This window comes from Kogia breviceps, chromosome 3 (genome assembly GCF_026419965.1).
Source record: "Kogia breviceps isolate mKogBre1 chromosome 3, mKogBre1 haplotype 1, whole genome shotgun sequence".
Taxonomy (NCBI): Eukaryota; Metazoa; Chordata; class Mammalia; order Artiodactyla; family Physeteridae; genus Kogia; species Kogia breviceps.
The window spans coordinates 108,404,052-108,421,923 of record NC_081312.1 but is presented as its reverse complement, the minus strand read 5'-3'; the positions used below and the strand labels follow the sequence as shown (position 1 = coordinate 108,421,923).

The 17,872-nt window shown below is 38.2% G+C and overlaps 1 protein-coding gene across 12 annotated transcripts in view; it reads left to right on the top strand.

The window, feature by feature from the left end:
• Positions 1-1,288: 1,288 nt before the first annotated feature.
• Positions 1,289-17,872, top strand: part of UBE3A (ubiquitin protein ligase E3A) — a 91,858-nt gene continuing 75,274 nt past the window's right edge. For 7 of the 12 annotated variants that reach the window (XM_059056157.2, XM_059056156.2, XM_067029461.1 and 4 more), the window contains exon 1: positions 1,354-1,981. The gene's annotated coding sequence lies outside the window, so the exon portion shown is untranslated. Of the gene's footprint in view, positions 1,982-17,872 lie in introns of all 12 variants that reach the window. The other 5 variants (XM_067029467.1, XM_067029466.1, XM_067029464.1 and 2 more) reach the window with 3 other exon arrangements.

Genomic DNA, 17,872 nt, shown 5'->3' with positions numbered 1-17,872 from the left:
ATTACAAAAAATAATTACATTTAATTATTCATACAATTTTTACTTAAGAGGAAGTAGAATTGCTAAAAGAATCTTCATATGCTAGATATTGTAGTAATATTTTACTTTAATAAAGTCTTTTAAGATTTACACTTGCCTATTTTGATAATATGCAAAGATAAATCCTTAAAAGACTGATTTTAACTAATCTCTACCATAAAAGATAACTGCAAAGTTTCCAAATGAGAATCTGTAATGGAAGAAAATGAAAAAAGAATAAGGAACTGAGTTAAAATTGGGTATGCTTTAATACTGTCATTTATCATCAGTTGTCCTAGAATAATTTAAATTCCACTAGCTTATTTTTTTTTAGTTGGGAAGCAGTATATATATATGTATATATATGTATATACATATATATGACTATATAGAAAAGATGTTCTAAGAATAACAGCTAAATTCACTATGTATTATTGATATAAAAAGTTTGAATACTAGATGAATGGGATCTCATACAGTATTCTATGTACTTATCAGCAAAAGCTGAAAACCGTAAAGATATGGATTGTTAGAGACCCCATTACAGCTTTGCTAGTAAGTGTTGCAGAGCCATAAAAAAATCCTTTTAAATAAGATGATGACCTTGGTGCTAAATATGAAGGCGCACGGCTTTAAATGGATTGAGTCGTCATACGGATCAGAATTTGGCTGTATCCAGCTGGGGTCAACTAAGGGACCACTTTCTCTTTATCGACAACCTACTGAAGGTCAAAATTGCAGGAGACAGGCTTTCACCTTCATGTAAACTAGTGACATCGTGTGTTGGCAAAAGTCCTAAGCAGATGACCTTGGTACCCTGAAAGCTGGTCCGCATTCTTGGGCTACCTCTGTAATGTTTACAAAGCAGCTCAGGGCTGCTTTGGGATCGGACCCTTAGAATATGGAGTGTTCTGCCCCACCGCGGGGCTGGCAGCTATCAAAGCCCCCTTGGCGCAATTTAGGAGCCGATTCATTCCCCAACAAAATCGGGAGCGTCCAAGTTCAGGTACGTTCCTCGGCTGGGTAAACCACGGGACTCGCCAACACTCCAGAGGGCTCCAGGGGGTTTCCGGAGTGTACCGCCTGCTTTCTGTCGGGCCACAGACCACGGTGGCTCAAAAGAGGCATCGCCCCCTCTTCCCAGCGCCAATATGGCGACCAACCTGGTGGGACTCCGGGGAGCCGCTAGCTACTTCCCCTTCCCAACAGCCCCTGCGCTGGCGACGACGGCAAGCAGGAGGGGAGCGGAGCCGGCGGTGGGGGGCGGGGCAGAGCGCGGCGCCCTCCCGCGCGCACACCGGCCCCGCCCCGCGTCCGTGCGTCCAGGCCTGGAGCCCTCTCCCGGCCGGGTGGCGCGCGCTGCCTGTCGGGATACTCGGCCCGCCCCGCCAGTCCTCCCCGCTTGCGCCGCGGCCGCGAGATCCGCGTTTTTCCCAAGATGGTGGCGCTGGGATCGGGGTGACTGCAGGAGACGATAGAGCCTGACTCCCCTTCGCCGGAACCTCGACACACCGCCCTTCTCTTGCTCGCGCACCCCGTCTCCGCGTAGCCTTCCGCCGGCTCGGGCGCCCGCCATCCGCCGCCGCGCCGACTTGCGCTTCACCTCTGCCGACCCGGCGCTTACGGCCGCGGGCGGCGGTGCCTCTCTCGGCTCGTCTTCGGGGCTGTGCTCAGACCACCTCTCACCTAGCCCCGGCCAGGCGGGTCCCGTAGCCCCCCGGTGCGGACAGGAAGCGGCGGAGCGGCGGCTGGCGACGAGCGCGGGGTTTTCTGCGGCTCCTGCGCCTCCTTTCCCGGTCTCGGTCTCCGGAGAAGGAAGCGCGGGTCCCGCATGAGCGCCGGCGGTGGCGGCAGCGAAAGGGAACGAGGCGGTGGCGGGCGGAGGCGGCGGGCGAGGGCTGCGACGACCAGTGAGGCGGCTGCTGCTGCGGGGGCCGCAGCCCAGACGCGGGGGCGACGACAGGTCAGTGTGGCTGAGGACTGGGCCTGGGCCGGGGCGGCCGGGTGGCACCTCCCATCGTCTCCTCGGCCACCCAAGTCCCCCTGCGGGGCAGGCTCCGGCGAGGGTAGGGACGCCCCCACCCCCGCCAGGGCGAGTGTTTGGGGGCGCGCGCGGTCTGGAGGGGCCGGTGCCAGAAGTAGGCCTCTGCTAGCAGCGGCTGCTGCTGCTCCTTCCGTGACTGTCAGTCCTGGCTGGGCGCCGCAGGGAGGGAGGGTTTTGTCGCCCGAGGGGACACGAGCGGGCCCGGGGCGGGGCGTGCTGGCCGTCGAGAGGTGGCCCTTCTTGGAGTGGGGCTCGCAGGGCCGGCCTGGGCCTCAGGCTGGGAAGGGCTGGCCTTTTCCTTCCAAGGGGAGCTCTTCCTCGCTGTTTTCGAGGTTTTGGCCTTCTTGGTAAAGAAATATTTAGACGTGTGCTTTGGTGGGTTGGGGTTTGGGGGGTGGACTGGTGGGGAGGGAGGGCGGATGAAGTGGTAAATCAAGCCCAAGGGTTGTGTTCACAGATTACTCATCGCGATTCTGAAATTAAACGTGAGCTACTGGGTTTGCTGGAGACTATTAAATGCAAACCTGCAAACAGTTGGCCTCTTTTTTTCCAGTTGAGAAAATGAAAAGGACTCGTCATGGTGTGGAGGATTTTGTTGGTAAAGTCAGAATTTAATGCGACAGACATTTTGATCCATAAAATTGTTAAAAAATAATTTTAATGTGGATGCTGTTTGGTTAATCTTAGAATCCTTGAAAGATAATTTAGTTTCCGAATTTTTTAAGACGTTCTATGGATATGTTAAAAAAGAAACATTAGAAAATCTGTTATTATATTTATTAAGTGGCTAGGGTGCCGTCGAAAATGTCAGTTAATAGCATATGGGATTTACAGTCCGAAGTTCCCTTCCATCAATCAGAAAGGAATACAGGTATGACCCATAATTTCGGATCATTCCACTATCTGCAATATTGAGAGAAGCAGCAGATTACCCCAGAATTTTGTCTGGGGGCCGGGGGGAGAAGGGGGATTGAAGTGGAAACGACCTAAAGTTCAGAAGTACAACTGTTAAAAAGTTACCTGTGAAAGACACTTGAGATGCCCAGTAAATGTTGTCAAGTGATTTGGACAAGAGGGCTGAGAAGTGTTTATCTCACACCTCTGACGAGTAAGTACCCTTACTTAAGAGATTATTTTGTAAACCATGTAAGAAAGTTTAGAGTTTAGGAAGATGAAAAGAAGTGGAAATAACTTTGGAGTTAGATCCTGCTTGTAAATCTGAACTACTTATCACATTTTTAATGAAAAGAGTATAATATTAATGATGGGCTGATAAGTCCAAATAATGACCAGAAGCCCATTAAAGAAATTATTAATCATGACAAAACAGAAACAAGAAGTAGCTTGAAGAAATAATGATCTCGGCACTTACCTGGTGGTCCAGTGGTTAAGACGCTGAGCTCGCGATGCAGGGGGCCGGGGTTTGACCCCTGGTCAGGGCACTACATCCCGCATGCCACAACTAAGAGCCCGCATGCCGCAGCTGTAACCCGGTGTAGCCAAATGAATAAATATTTAAAAGCAACAACAGCTTAAACTCCTGTGGCACTAAAGGAATGCTTTAAATAGCAAACCAAAAACAGTTTTTAAAAAATTAGAATGTAAACTATGAAAGTTTTATTGTGTCAGTATTTACTAAGTAGCATTAATGTGCTGAGTAGCATGTACACCATATTGCTGGGTTACTGAGGAGTTTACACAGACACAAATTACAATGTTCTGATTCCTTTTCACAGGTTTTATATGCTGCTTGTATTTCATATCTCTTAAGTTTACACTTTTTTTCATGGCTTAAAAAAAAGCTTCTTAATAAGTAGTCAGAAGCGAGAGGAAGACACATTCTCATCCCACTTGCCCAGGCCATTTAACAAGATTTGTTGCGTACCTACAGTGTCTTTGACACGTAACATTTAATGTTTTATTCCATAAACCATAGATCATTTCTAAATGACTCCTCCTCTTTCCCCTCCAAAAACAATCCTCTCTCCCCTTAAAAAAATATTTGGAATAATTTGCTGTTTCTCTCAATATGCAGTCAGTGGAATAATATAAAACTATGGATCATACCTAAATTTTTCAGCCCAAACACTTACAAGTAAGTGTCTGTTTTCTTAAATGATTACTGGTCATGTTCTTCAGTCATGTTGTACCCTTTTGTTTAGACCTGTAGTTGTATAGGTCAAAATGTAAAAACATGACATTAAGTATACATATGCAGCTATTAAAAAATTAGTTTTATGATTTTTATGAGTGAAGACCAATTTTCAGAAGTGATTTTTCAAGTAAAATACTTGGGTAAAGTTTTAGATGCTCTTTTCATGATGATTCAGGACAACAAAGTTTTGGCTGATTTTGACAGTCCCTGCTCTCTCCCCACTGCAAATGTAAAGGTAAAGTATGTATAGTGGAAATAGCTTTGGAATTAGATCCTGCTTTTAATTCTGGCTTACCCTGGTTGTCTGACCCTTGGCAAGTTACTTAATCCTGAGCTACAAGTCTTGTCATCTGTAAAATGGGGTGGTGAGACTAACTCAGAGGTGTGAGGATTAAAGCATGTGAAACGCCTAACACATAGGCACTTAATAAGTATTATCCTCTGAAGTTTTCCTACCCAGTTTTTCTGAATGTTCTCAAAGCACCTTATAGACAGTGGACTCTTAACATATTATCCTTTACATTGTTATTTTGCTTACTGGTTTTGAACTCACTTTTTAAGGACAAGCACTTCTAGTGTTTACCAGAGAGTGTGTTACCAGAGTATGGATGACTTAGTTATCAGCTAACATTTATTAGGTATCTACTGTGGCTACTCTGAGCTGAGCTTGGTGTAGGGGCTATAAAGACAAGACTCATGTCTCTGTCTTTTGGAAGTGTATAGTCTAGTGACTTTCTCCATATAACACTTTTTGTGAAACCCTGTCAAATAATGGAGCCCCATTCTCCTGGTGCTCTTCCACTCCTCCAGGAGTTCTATGGACTCAACACCTCCTACTCCCAGCTCCTGTTCTAAAGAATATTGTTTTACTGCTTCCTTTATACACTGTCTGGCACATGTTAGGTACTTCATATCTTGGTCCCAGTCCTCCAGCCAGTATCTGGCACATAGTGTGTTAGTGTTTTTGTGTATGTATTTGTATAAAAAAATAAATTTACTTTGGCAAGTTGCCTGTAAATACTCTGGTATTTTTCTGGGACAGTCATCATTCTGTCTTCTGGTTATAAATTCACAGAAGTTGTGAGCCTGAGTAGGGCTATTCCTGTTTTACACATGAGGAAATTGCAGTTTAGAGCTTTAAGATAGTTTTCTTAAAGTCACCAGGTGGCAGAGCCAGGGCACATTTTGAGCCTCTGGACTCCATGTCAGGACTTTGCACACAATGGTACATGTTCTGTCTTACCTCTTGGGAGGAGTATTACTTTGCTTTGAGAATGCCCACCCACCTTATTGATGTTAAGTGAATGTTTTCTATGATATTAGTAGAAGGCAACCTTCAACAAGATGCCTTTTCTGACCATAGCAGTTACAGGAGGAAGTGGGGCTTTTTCTTCTAATAAAGAAAATAAAGTAAAATTACAGTAAGTGGAAATAGTGTTAATCTACAAGCCTATATGCTATGTCCAAAACATGAGATGTTTGAAATACTTAAAGATGCTACATAAATAGTTTTTTCTTTTTTGGGGGGGCCGTACCACGCAGCATGCGAGATCTTAGTTCTAGGGATCGAACTCGCGCCCCCTGCAGTGGAAGTGTGGAGTCTTAACCACTGGACCACCAGGGAAGTCCCTATAAATAGTTTTTTAATGAGATGACTTACAAATACATGATAAATTTCTTTGCCAACTTTTCATTTAATCTCAAAATTGTTGCTTACAGTGCTTTGATCTGAGTTATCTGTTATCTTTACACATAAATACCATTATGGATAGTAAGTTTAAAAGAAGATAATTAAGTATAAGGTCTATCTAAAAATGAAGTAAAGCTAGTACTTTTTTTTTTCCTGCTGTTTGCACATGAGATTTAGCTGACAGTTATTACTGTTTGATTCTAAGCCTTGTGACTGTGAATGCCCTAAAATTATATATAAAATTTTAAGTGCTTCAGAGTCTCAACAGGTTCTGTGAATGAAAGCCAAGGAGAACCATTGATGTGGAGGAAGAAGCACTAACTTTGGTGTCAGAAGATTGTGGGTTCATCCTTCTCTAGCTTCCTAGCTGGGCATGAGTAGGCCATTTAGCTTTCTAAGCCTTGGCTCTGTTCTGTCAAGTAAAGGTGATACTTGCTTTGTTTCTGAGGAATGATTTTCAAATGAGATCATTCTTGAAAAAGTAAATTAATGGTACTCCATAAAGTGACCTTATAACTGATTTAGTGACTTGCCCAAGAAAACAGGTTGGTTAGTGGTGGACAGACGGTTAGAACCTTGGTATATTTTCATGCTTTTCTCTACTAACGTTTTTAACCTTTCCATAGAAATATTATTTTTGGAAATACTTAGTATGTGAATTTATTTTATATTTGGTAACTACATTTGAAATAAACAGTAGATCTTAATAGTTAGTGATGCATTATTCAGTATTATTTGTCCAAAGTCGAATCACTTCTGTAATTTGCTTTACTTTTGACGTCTCCTGTTAATGTGATAAAGGCAAGTGAATCATAAGGTTGACCTGAAAGGAAAAGAGGTTTTGGAGACTTAGAACCTTACTAGATAAAATTATTCCTGAAGTTCAGTTTTAGTAAGTCTATCTGGAATGTCATATAAGATGTCATATGTGGATAGTAGAAGAGAATCCTAAGTAAGACTTCATTAATTAAAGTCAACATCTGTGCTGCAAATAAAGGAAGGAGGTGGTGTACGAGCCCTGAACACTTAACCCAAGTAGGATAAAAATCTTCTTTCAATGAAACTCTTGGCTTGCCAGTGTGGAGACTACTGTGGTGTCTGAACTTTTCATTGTGTTCCAGAAGTTGATCTTCTGTACACTTTGGGAACAGATGAGGTTAGTCAAGCACAGATCCCTTTATGTTACAGAAATAAAACATGAAACTTTTTTTTTTTGACCTGTCTCTGTGGTACGCAGGCTTGTAGCTCTTTTTTAGGTCTTAATAGGTGCCTATTTTTCATACTTTCAGTAATTCAGAATGTTCCTTTTCACATTTGAGACAGGTAGTACTACACACAGATTACATAGCTAGGGGCTGAATGAAGATGCTACCAGTACTTTACACATATTCTTTTCATTTGTTGACTTTTGTCTCCTTGTATCAAAAAGAATGGCTTATCCATTTAAAGTTTCGAACAGACTTCTACCTCAGCAGTCTCCTTCTTTAATGTGAGAAAGTAGTCTTAGGATTAATTGTCCTTGTGAGCTGTAGCCAATATGCTAACTCATTTATTTTTATATTCTTTGTGATGCAGCGTAAATTCTGAATTTTCCTTCCAAATTATACAAATAGTACAAAGAATAATATAACAACCGTGTATGTACCACTCAGTATATGGACAAATGTCACATTTTGTCACTTGCACTCTTTAGCACCCTTTCTAAAAGGGATGTTCTTTATTTTCTTCTCAGATGATAGCTCTAGCACTGCAGGTACCACTACAGGAGTTTCTTCATACAACAAATACTTTCCTATCTTTTATCATATGTAAAGCATAATCCTGTTTTTTGGAGGGGAAAGGATGAGATGCCCAGCAGTGTTTTCTATATAAAGCTAATGGGTCACAGGGAGAAATTTGGGTTATTTCCAGCTTATTAATTACCTTAGTACTTTTTTCTTAGGAATTCTATTTATTGTGCCTTGTGTGTGTATTTGCCAATATTGATAACCTTACAATGTGCCATGAATAAGGATACTAAATGTTTATCTTTATACCTAAATAAAGTTTTTGTTTTGAGAATTAAAAAAATACTTGTCTTTTAAACACCTATTGTATGTGACATGTATACTAATTAATAAATCCCATTTCACATAAAGAATATTTAGGTAACATTTTTTCTAGTTTTCTGAAGTGAGCTGATAATGTGCCATATTCCATGTTGGTGATAGAAAACTGCTGTTTAAGATAATCCAAATTTAGAGCTCCTAAGAAGTGAAAAGCTTCCCTAATTAGTTAAGCTGCTTCATTCATATTCAATTTCTTACACATTTTGCTATGTCTGTAACATATTGTTATAGAATGTTTATGTCCCCCCAACCCCCAAATTCATATGTTGAAATCCTGACCCCCTATTGTGATGGCATTAGATGGTAGGGCCTTTGCGAGTTGATTAGGTCATGAGAATGGAGCCCTCATGATGGAATTAGTGCCCTTTAAAAGACTCCAAACAGTTCCCTCCCTCTCTTCAGCCACGGTGAGGACCTAGCCAGAGGATGGCCATCTATGAAGCAGGAAGGTGATTCTTGCCAGACATCACATCTGCGGGTGCCTTGATTTTGGACTTTCTAGGCTCCAGAACTGTGAGAAATTTTTGTTGTTTATATACCACCAGTCTATGGTATTTTGTTATATAAGCAGCCTAAATGGACTAGGACACATATCAAACATGTTTAAAGAACAGAGAAGGAAAATAGGAAATTAAATGGATAAAGTTTGGTAGCTAACGTAGGGGTACATTGTGCTTGATAAAATGGAACTGCCTTTTTTTACTTTTTATACAGCAGGTTCTTATTAATCTATTTTGTGCATATTAGTGTATATATGTCAATCCCAATCTCCCAATTCATCCCACCACCACCACCGCCCCTGCCACTTTCTCCCCTTGGTGTCCATACGTTTGTTCTCTACATCTGTCTCTATTTCTGCCTTGTAAATGGGTGGAACTGCTTCTTAAAAGTTGACTTTAATGTTGACATGAGAACATTTAAGTATAATATATTAGAAAAGCTGAGCAAACATTAGACTTTCATATATATAAAACTAGATTTCTGCATTTAAAATCATCTATTTCTTGAAATTTAATTACTACCCAGTGTACTATATTTCATATTATCTTCAAAATAAAAAGTAAAATCTTAGGGATTCATTTAACTCAGTATCTGAGTCAGTCTCCTCCCTCCTCCTCAAAATTCCTCTTCCATGTTTTGGGTAGATGAAGGGTAGGGAGGGGTGAACTTAAAAATAGATGGATCCCAGTTGTAAATTATTGATAGGTCACTTATCTCAGCTGAAATTAAACAATTTATTTACTCCTGGATTGAAGATTCTGTGTGAACACTAAATATTTGCTGTCTCCCCCCCCCCCCCCCCCACCGTGTGCTGTTTTAGGTATTTGTAAGTGCTGGATGAATGAGCTAGTTTTTAGTTAGTTCAGGACTTCTTTTAGATATCTGCTGTGGGCTAATGAACTATGATCAGGATATAATGAAGTATGATCAGGAACAATCCTCTAGGCCTCAGAACTTAAGTAATTTTAAGTAAAGATGGACTAGGGTTCAGCCTGGACAGTGGGCCAGAGGCCCACTTTACTGCCTATTCCTGTGCTGAATTTGACAAGGCACTCCTAGGAGAGTGTGTGTGTGTGTGTGCGCATGTGTGCACTTGCCCATTCCATATTACTAGCTGACACCGGATTTTGAGAAATTGGGGCTGATCACTATTCAGGCTACCAAGGTTTTCTCTCCAGTGATCAAGGTCTAATCGCCTTAAGTGCTTTTTTAGCTACGTAGTATGTGTTTAAAATGGCGATCACTACAATAGTATTTATTTTGTGTTCTTATTCTGATATCTTTCTTTAGTTCTTTTATAAAGGAAGTAGGTTGGATTAGATGATCTCCAAAGTAATTTTTGGCTTAGATATTATATGCTCACTTTTTTCTTTTTAAAATATATGTATATATTTTAATTTAAAAAACATTTAAGACAGAGTAAATAATATAGCAGGTACTTATTTACCCATCAGTCAGAACTATAAATTATGCCAATTTTGATCCTTAGCGAACCAGATGCAGTCTTACATATGCACTTGTAGCCATCTCACCCCCAAGTCCTATTACCTCTCTCTTTACCCAAGGTAATAACTATCCCGAAGTTCTTGAATTTCATATCCTTGTTTATACTTTTATTGTATATGTGTACTTGTATCTGTAAATGCTATATATGTTGTTGGATTTTGTGTTTTAAAATTTTTACAAAATGGTATTGTTACTGTACATATCTTTCATCAGCTTTTTTTTTTAACTATTTTTTGGGATATGTATGTTGATGCATGTAGCTCCAGTTTATTTAGTTTAACTGCTGTGTAGTACTCCATTGTATGATATATCAAATACATGTGTCCCACTACTAATGGATATTTTGAGTTGTTTCCTTTTTCGCTATTATAAACGATGCTGCAGTGATCATGTTGACACATTTCTTTGTGCACATATTTCTTTGGGAAGATTCATGGAAGTGAAACTGCTGGGAAATAGATTGTGAATAACTTTACTGGATGTTGCTATATTCTTCTTCTCTAAAATGGTTATGTCAGTATATACTTTATCAGCAGTGTACGGACATCTCTTTTTCCAGCATCCTAGCCCATACTTGAGATTGTCAGATTTAAAAACTTTTGCAAATTTGATGGGTGTGAAATTTTAGCAAAATATTACTCTCATTTTAGTATTTCCTTGATTGTTAATTCTGGGTGGTGGATATATGGATATGAATTTTATTATTTTCTGTATGTTTTAAATGTTTCATAAATTAAAGAAATGGTTTAAGAGAAAATAAGAGACACCATGCTATACAACATTTATGTTGTAAAGGATCTTGGAGATCATCTCATCCAACATTCTTACTTATAATGCAGCTGGGAAAGTTATCAGAATAAGAATAAAATATAAAACCCTACTTATTGTCCACTGTGATATTCTCTTTTGGGATATATCTCAATTTTTGAAGTCAAGCTTATGAGTCTTCTCTTTTATGATTTCTGTTTTTTATTGAAGAAATCCCCTTTCAGTGTTGTCTGCTAATAGTTAAGAGGTTTTTGTTGTTTATTTTTTTGCATTTAGGTCCATCTGGGAGAGAATTAGGAATCAATTTTTTTTTTATATGAAAAATGAGTTGTCCCAACATTAAGTATTGAATCTTTTCCCCATTAATTTTTTTAAAATATTACCTGTATCATCTGCCAAATGCTTGGGTTTGATTTTAATTTTTTGTTTTTAAATACTGGTACTACATTGTTTTATTTCAAATAGCTTTATATTAAGCTTTGAAGTCTGAGTCAGCCTACTTCTTTATTCATTTTCAGAACTTTTATTCTTAGCCTTTCACTCTTCCATAATAATTTAAAACCAGTGTATCAAGTTTCTTTGGGGATATTAATTGGAATTGCATTGAATACATAAATTGAGAATTGACATAGTTTATCTTGCCATTTATTCTGTATTTTACAGTTTTCTTCCTAAATTCCTTTTATACATACCGTAATTTATTCTTAGGTATTTGATCTATACATATTTTTTTGCACTGTAAATAGGATCTTTTTTGTGTTACATTTGATCATTGGTGTTAATTTTGTATCCATTAACGGGTGAACTCCATCAGTTTTATTAGTTTATAATTCTTTTAGATTGTTATAAACAAATAACAATTCTGTCTTTTCCAGTGAACTTTTAAAAATAGAAGTCTGACTTCGTTACTTTCTATTTAAAATTATTCTTTGGCTTTCTGTGGCTTTTAGAATAAAATGCAGACTCCTTAATGGTCTACAAGGTCCCATCTGATCTGGATTCTCTCTGCCTCCTCAGATTTAATTCACACTCTCCTTTGTTCAGAACCACCTAACAATATTGGCCTTTTTTCAGTTTTTTGAACTATCTAGGCTCCTTGTTGCAAACCTTTTGCCCAGTGCATTTCAGTCTGCCTAGAACACAGTTAGCCAACAAATTTTATCCATCCTGTAGGGCTCAGCCTAAATATTACTCAGGGAAGCCTTCCTTTTAGAATCTCTTTGTACTTACTAGTATTAGGGCTTTCTTGTATGGTATGGTTATTGAATTCTGTGTTTCCTGAATAAGTACTTAGCTCAACTGACATTAAATAATTACTTTTGAATTGAAGAGTCAGTGAGAAAAATAAATGTCGGTCTCCTTTTTTTTTTTATGTGCAGTTTCAGGCATTTGTGAGTGTTGGATGAATGAATGTTCATTTACTGATTGATCAGAATTGCATTTTTTTCCAGTTAGAGAAATATTACTCCAGTTGGTAACTGCTCAAAAGAAAATGTGTAATTAGGCTACACTTTAGTATTTTACTAGACATTAATAGAAAATTAAATGTTCTCAATGTTTAATATTTATGTCCTTCGAGTATGGATCGTCTTTAGAAAAACAATTTTCTGTCTTTTAACAGATGCAATCTAGTTCACTTAAAATTATATGTTGTGAATTTTTAAAAGCATTTTGAAGTTAAATTAGAAGCTAATGGTCTTTTATCCTTAATTCAGATTTTATGACTTTAGATGCTACATTTGATAGACAGATGAAATGTAATAAACTAAACATAAAATAGTGTTCATGATTATTTCTAGGAAAACTCACCTACCTTTAGTTATTTTAGTATATTGCATTATAAATATTTTGTGTGTGTGTGCTGAATGCTAATGAATTCTGTGTTTAATTTTAGGTTAAGTTCTATGTAAGGTTGAACTCAGTTTAACTATTGTGCAGAAAGAACCCAGAGGAAAATTTCAGAATAATAAGTCATTGGGACTGTGTGTGTGGCACATTGCTTCTCTTTTCAGATCATGGAATTGTTGATTGCAATAAGTGATTTATAATTAAAGTCAGGAAATTGAAATAATTCTGGTAATTTGGAATTTTTAAAGGCTTTCCATAGATGACACTTGGGATCTACACTGAGATAAGATTCTCTCACTGCTAGTAAGTCACATAATAAACACTTAAGTAAACACTGGGGAAAGATAGCATTTTAATGTTGGCAGATCATGAGTTTACCTTTTATAGTTTTTCAGACAGGTAAATAAGCATAGTTTGTTTACTTTTGAAAATGTTCACAGAACCCAGAGAGAGGGGAGGTCCAAGGGTCACATTAGAGAGTTCTGTTCTTTTCCAATGCACAGTGATTGTGATCCTAAAATTTTACTCCTGTATATAAACTGACCATACACCGAGATTTGCCAGCACAGCCTCTATTTTAAATGTTAGGTTATTCCTGTAAATCATAAAACCAGAAATCCTGGAACTTTCATATTTCCAGAGAGCCTTTTATATGTCGTGGTTGGTTGCCCCTCCCCTCAAATATTGGTGTGTAGAATTAATTATTTTTGAGAATAAGGAAATACAGAAAAAAATAGGTATTTTTAAAGTCTAAAAAGAAGTGAAAGTTTCCTCTTCCTTTCTTAGCCAATTCCAAAACTTAACGGTTGTTCAGTTTAAATGTAGAAAAACATAAAAACACCTGGTGAATACCAAACAAGTACATCGGTGTAAGTACAGATATTTGTAATTTTTTTCTTTTTTGGGGTGTTTATAAAAAATTATTCCATACACTTCTTATAATTTCCAACTTTATTGAGATATAATTCACGTACCATAAAATCCACCCTTTAGAGTGGGTTTTAGTATATTCAATTGGCAACCATCACCATTATCTAATTAGAACATTTTCATCATCCCCAAAAGAAACCCTGTACCTGTTAGCAGTCATTCACCATTCTTTCCTTGTTCAGCCCTTGAAGAGTGGCAGCCACTAATCTGCTTCCTTACTTTATGGGTTGCCTATTCTGGACGTTTCATATAAATGGAATCATAAAATATATGTCCTTTTGTGTATGTCTTCCTTTACTTAAATATTTTGGAGGTTCATATTACATTGTATGAGTATACACATACTGTTTATTCAGTAATCAGCTGATAACTTTGGATTGTTTCCATTTTTTGGTTATTATGAATCATGTTATGAACATTCATATATAAGCTCTTGTGTGGACATATATATTCCTTGTCTTGGGTAAATACCTAGGAGTGAAACTGTTGGGTCTTAGCTAACTGTGTTTAACATTTTGAGGAACTGCCAAACTTTTTTTCCAAAGTGGCTGCACTATTTTACAGTTACATCAGCAGTATATGAGGGTTCTTTCTAATTACTTCCTTGCCAAACCAATTGTCTGTCCCTTTTATTTTAGCCATCTTGTGGACGTGAAGGTATCTTTGTGATTTTGATTTGCATTTGCTAAATGACTAATGATCATCATTTCATGCCCTGATTGTCCATCTTCAGAGATCTATTTCGATCCTTTGCTGTTTTAAAATTGGGTCATTTTTCTTTTTATTGTTGGCTGTTAAGCATTTTTATATGTGCTGGATACAAGTCCCTTACAGATATATGATTTCCAAGTATTTTCCCCCCAAAAGGTTGTTTTTTCACTTTCATGATTTTCCTCTGAGGCACACAAGTTATAAATTTTGGTGAAGTCCTGTTTGTTTTTCTTTTGTTGTCTTTGGTGTTATTTATTGTGTTGGCCAAAAAGTTTGTTCAGGTTTTTCCATACATCTTACGGAAAAACCCAAATGAACTTTTTGGCCAACCCAATAAGAAACCATTGTCTGACAGTCATACAGATTTATACCTGTTTGCTTCTAAGAGTATTGTAGTTTTAGCTCTTACATTTATGTTTGTCATCTGTTTTGAGTTAATTTTTGCATATGGTGTTATATGAGGTAGAGGTCCAACTTTATTATTTTTATATATAGATATCCAACTGTCTCAGAAGCATTTGCTGAAAAGACTATTCTTTCCCATTGAATTGTCTTGGTACCCTTATTGAAAATCAATTGGCCATAAATGTAAGAATTTATTTCTGGACTCTCAGTTCTCTTCCATTAATCTGTATGTCTGTTCTTCAGCCACTAATACACATTCTTGGTTACTGTAGATTTGTAGTTAGTTTTGAAATTGGAAAATGTGAATATTCAAACTTGGCTCTTCTTTTTTTGGCTGGCGGGGTTCCTTGAATTTCTCTGTGAATTTTAGGATTAGCTTGTCAATTTCTGCAAAAAGGGCAGGTGGGATTTTGATAAGGTTTGTGTTGAATCTGTAGGTCTATTTGAGGTGTATTGCTGCCTTAGTATTATGTGTTTTGATCCATGAACATGGGATGTCTTTCTGTTTATTTAGGTCTTTAATATTTTGTGTGTTTTGTAGTTTTTGTTGTACAGGTCTTACACTTCTTCTGCTCAAAAGAAATGTATTTTATATATTCCTAAGATTTATTCTTTTTGATGTTATTGCTTATGGAATTTTTCTTAATTTTGCTTTCACATTATTCATTGCTTGTGTATAGATTTTTGTCCTGAACTTGTATTCTGTACAACTTGTTTTTTCTCCTCTTATTTGTTTAGAAATCTTTTCCATGTAAGTGGTTACATGTGCATCTACTGCATTCATTTAGCAGATATTTATTGAGCACCTACTATGTCATAGGCATTTTTCTAGGTGCTAGTGGAGACAGCAGTGTATACAAAATCCACCAAAACTCTTGTTTTCATGGAACTTAGTAGGGAAGGAGAGCTCATAAACATCAAAAACAAGATATGTAGAATATATCGTATGTTGCATAGTACTTCTAAGGAGAAAAATAAAGGAAGTGGCATATGAAGTATTTGAGAGTGCAGGGGATGAGTGCAAATTTTAGTGTGGCCAGAGAAAACCTCACTGAGATGATAACTTGAGTAAAGAACTGAAGGAGATGCGAGAGCTAGCCTGTGGATGACTGGGGGAAGAGCATTTCAGGCAGAGGGTGTAGTGAATAAGGAAACACTGAAGTGGGAGAGTGCCTGATGTGTTTGAGGAATAGTGAGGTGGCCTGTGGGGCTGTAGAAAAGTTAATGATGGAAATCGAGTCAGAAAGGGAATGTAGGATACAGATCATTTGATCATAATAAAGAGTTTGACATTTACCTTTGAGTGAGATGGGAAGCTATTGAAGGTTTTTGAGCAGAGTGGAAAGTTCTGACTTAGGTTTTAGCAAGATCACTGTGGCTGCCTTGTTGATCGTAGATTGAAAGAGAAGGGCAGAATCAAGACACCAGTTGGCAGGCTATTACAGCAATACAGATAGGAGGTGATGATGGTGGGTTGGACAAGGTGAGGCCTATCAGGTTGGTGAGAAGTGGCTGAATTACTGATATGTATTGAAATTATAGTCTGTAGGATTTGGTAATAGGTCAGATGTAAGTGTGAAATAAAGGGAGGAGTAAAAGATGACACTGAGGTTTTGGCTAGAACAACTGAAAGTATGGAGTTGAACAATATTTTAATTACTGCATTAAATCTATGTGTGGTATCACATGCCCACATAACTACAGGTAATTTTACCGTATCAGCTTGGTGGAAAGGGAAAAAAAAGAAAAAACTCAAGAAAGGAAAAGAATGTTGATGTGGAACATATGTCTTGAAGTAAACTTTATAGAAGACTATCAATCTTTTGACTTCTATCAGTCTTTAGTACTGAACTAGGAAACTAACTCAGAGTTCATAATATATTTTGAAACTCTTTATTGTGGAATTTAAGTTGTTTTCAATTTTTGATATTACAGATAATGGTACATATTACTTCTGTAAGGTAGATTTCTATAAAATGACTGTTAGACCATGAGGCTATGTCAGCTTAAAGATTTGATAGATACTGCCAATTACTCTTCAAAAAAATCTTTTTAAGCAAGTTTTACTCCCAACACATTGTGTAGGGCTGCTGATTTACCTCATTGCTTATTATATGGTATCTAGTCATGAAATTAAAATGTTTTGATATGGGTAAATCTATCCTTTATGACTTCTGAGTTTCACCATGCTTACAAAGATGATACAGAAATCTCATATTTTCTAGCACTAGTATGAGGCTACTTTATAGGTTTAGATGTATAGATTTAGATCTGAATACATTCAGCATTTTTTTGAATAGTGTATGATTCAGGTTTAGATTTGGATTGCATTTGGCATATGTTTTGATGTTGTGTGAAAATCTCTAACTTTTCTAAGTTCTGATATCTAAATATCGCCACTTGGGCAGCTAATTCTCTAGACCAGTGGTTCCCAACGTTTTTGGCACCAGGGACTGGTTTTATGGAAGACAGTTTTTCCATGGACTGGGGGTGGGTCGAATGGTTTAGGCGGTAACGCGAGCAATGGGGAGCTGCAGATGAAGCTTCTTCGCTTGCTCTCCTGCCGCTCACCTCCTGTTTTGTGGCCCGGTTCCTAACGCTGAGGACAAGTACTGGTCTGGGGTTGGGGACCCCTGCTCTAGACCACCTAAGGGATCCTTTCCCCACTGATTTAAAATGCCATCTTTTTATATATTGTTTTCATAAACTAAGAAGAAAATCATGTTTATTGAAGTACTGAATTTTTATCCAGTAAAGTGCACCTATCTTTTTTTATTTTAAAAATTTATTGATTCATTTATTTTTTTGGTTGCGTTGGGTCTTTATTACTGTGTGCGGGTTCTCTCTAGCTGTGGCGAGTGGGGGCCACTTTTCGTTGTGGTGGCTTCTCTTGTTACAGGGCACGGGCTCTAGGTGCACGGGCTTCAGTGGTTGTGGCACGCAAGCTCAGTGGTTGTGCCATGCAAGCTCAGTAGTTGGGGCTCACAAGCTCTAGAGCGCAGGCTCAGTAGTTGTGGTGCATGGGCTTATTTGCTCCACAGCATGTAGGATCTTCCTGGACCAGGGATTGAACCCATGTCCCCTGCATTGGCAGGTAGATTCTTAACCACTACGCCACCAGGGAAATCCCCATGTGGTAGTTTTATGTTTAAATTTATAAGGAACTGATGAACTATTTTCCCAATGGT